Genomic DNA, 2,969 nt, shown 5'->3' with positions numbered 1-2,969 from the left:
CACAGGGCTTTGTAAGAGATGTTCCCGGTAGGCTGTTAGAGCACTCTGCAGAGCGAGTTGTTTCTTAGCTTCCCAAAGAGGTGGAAGCAAGATGCTTTAGGGGCCATCTGCCCTTAAGGAAAGAAGGCAGCACTTTGTGCCTTGCAGCTCTAGGGCAATGTAGCACACCCAGAGCAGATGTTCTACTTCTGCCAGGTCAGGCCTGCAAAGAAACTTCGTTTCACAGGCCCTTGTAAGAGATGTTCCCGGTAGGCTGTTAGAGCACTGTGCAGAGCGACTTGTTTCTTAGCTTCCCAAAGAGCTGGAAGCAAGATGCTTTGGGGCCCTTCTCACCCTTTGGAAAGAAGGCAGCACTTTGTGCCTTGCAGCTCTAGGGCAATGTAGCACACCCCGATCAGAAGTTCTACTTCAGCCAGATCTGGCATGCAAAGAAACTGCGTTTCACAGGCCTTTGTAACAGATGTTCCCGGTAGGCTGTTAGAGCACTGTGCAGAGCGAGTTGTTTCTTAGCTTCCCAGAGAGCCGGAAGCAAGATGCTTTGGGGCCCGTTAATTTTATACCCTGCTACTTTGCTGTAGTTGTTGATTATTTCTAATAGTTTTTCTGTGGATTCTTTGGGGTTTTCTATGTATAAGATCATGTCGTCTGCAAACAACGCGAGTTTTACTTCTTCGTTACCGATTTGGATTCCTTTCATTTTTTTTTCCTGCCAAATTGCTCTGGCCAGCACCTCCAGTACTATGTTGAATAGGAGTGGTGAAAGTGGGCACCCTTGTCTTGTTCCTGTCCTCAGAGGGATGGCTTTCAGCTTTTGTCCATTGAGTATGATGTTGGCTGTGGGTCTATCATATATGGCCTTTATTATGTTGAGGTACTTTCCTTCTATACCCGTTTTACTGAGGGTTTTTATCATAAATGGGTGTTGGATCTTGTCGAATGCTTTCTCTGCGTCTATTGAGATGATCATGTGGTTTTTGTTTTTCATTTTGTTGATGTAGTGTATCACGTTGATTGACTTGCGGGTGTTGAACCATCCCTGTGTCCCTGGTATAAATCCCACTTGATCATGGTGTATAATCTTTTTGATGTATTGCTGTAATCGGTTTGCCAAAATTTGGTTGAGGATTTTTGCATCTATGTTCATCAGTGATATCGGCCTGTAGTTCTCCTTCTTTGTGTTGTCCTTGTCAGGTTTGGGGATCAGAGTGATGTTGGCTTCATAGAATGTGTTAGGGAGTTCTCCATCTTTCTCAATTTTCTGGAACAGTTTGAGGAGAATAGGTACAAAGAACTCACACTGCTTAACAACAAAAAAACAAACAACCCGATCAAAAAATGGGCAGAGGACATGAACAGACATTTCTCCAAAGAAGATATGAACATGGCCAATAGACACATGAAAAGATGTTCATCATCGCTAATCATCAGGGAAATGCAAATCAAAACTACACTAAGATATCACCTTACCCCCGTTAGATTGGCAAAAACATCCAAAACCAAGAACGACAAATGTTGCAGAGGTTGTGGAGAAAGAGGAACCCTCATACACTGTTGGTGGGAATGCAAACTGGTACAGCCACTATGGAAAACAGTATGGAGATTTCTCAAAAAGTTAAAAATAGAAATACCCTATGACCCAGCCATCCCATTACTGGGTATCTATCCTAAGAACCTGATATCAGATATCTCAAGAGTCCGTTGCACCCCTATGTTCATCGCAGCATTATTTACAATAGCCAAGACGTGGAACCAGCCTACATGCCCAGAAACTGATGATTGGATAAAGAAGATGTGGTATATATACACAATGGAATACTACTCAGCCATAAAAAAAGACGAAAGTGGCCCATTCACAACAGTGTGGATGGACCTCGAGGGCATTATGTTAAGCGAAATAAGTCAGTCAGAGAAAGACGAACTCTATATGACTCCACTCATAGGTGGAAATTAGTATATTGAGAAGGAGATCTGATCGGTGGTTACCAGGGAAAAGGGGGGGTGGGGGGAGGGCACGGAGGGGGAAGTGGTGTTCCCACAACATGACTAACAAAAATGTACAACTGAAATTTCACAAGCTTGTAATCCGTCATAAGATTAATAAACAAACAAACAAACAAACAAAAAAAGATGCTTTGGGGCCCATCTGCCCCTATGGAAAGAACGCAGCACTTTCTGCCTTGCAGCTCTAGGGCAATGTGGCACACCCAGAGCAGAAGTTCTACTTCAGCCAGATCAGGCCCGCAAAGAAACTGCGTTTCACAGGCCTTTGTAAGAGATGTTCCCGGTAGGCTGTTAGAGCACTGTGCAGAGCGAGTTGTTTCTTAGCTTCCCAAAGAGCTGGAAGCAAAATGCTTTGAGACTCATCTGCCCCTTCGGAAAGAAGGCAGCACTTTGTGTCTTGCAGGTCTAGGGCAATGTAGCACACCCAGAGCAGATGTTCTACTTCTGCCAGGTCAGTCCTGCAAAGAAACTGCGTTTCACAGGCCTTTGTAAGAGATGTTCCCGATAGGCTGTTAGAGCACTGTGCAGAGCGAGTTGTTGCTTAGCTTCCCAAAGAGCTGGAAGCAAGATGCTTTGGGGCCCTTCTCACCCTTTGGAAAGAAGGCAGCACTTTGTGCCTTGCAGCTCTAGGGCAATGTAGCACACCCAGAGCAGAAGTTCTACTTCAGCCAGATCAGGCCCGCAAAGAAACTGCGTTTCACAGGCCTTTGTAGGAGATGTTCCCGGTAGGCTGTTAGAGCACTGTGCAGAGCGAGTTGTTTCTTAGATTCCCAACGAGCTGGAAGCAAGATGCTTTAGGGGCCTTCTGCCCTTAAGGAAAGAAGGCAGCACTTTGTGCCTTGCAGCTCTAGGGCAATGTAGCACACCCAGAGCAGATGTTCTACTTCTGCCAGGTCAGGCCTGCAAAGAAACTTCGTTTCACAGGCCTTTGTAAGAGATGTTGCCGGTAGGCTGTAAGAGCACTGTGC

Source organism: Equus asinus, chromosome 1 (genome assembly GCF_041296235.1).
Source record: "Equus asinus isolate D_3611 breed Donkey chromosome 1, EquAss-T2T_v2, whole genome shotgun sequence".
Taxonomy (NCBI): domain Eukaryota; kingdom Metazoa; phylum Chordata; class Mammalia; order Perissodactyla; family Equidae; genus Equus; species Equus asinus.
The sequence above is the reverse complement of the archived record's forward strand: the minus strand, read 5'-3'. Positions refer to the sequence as shown.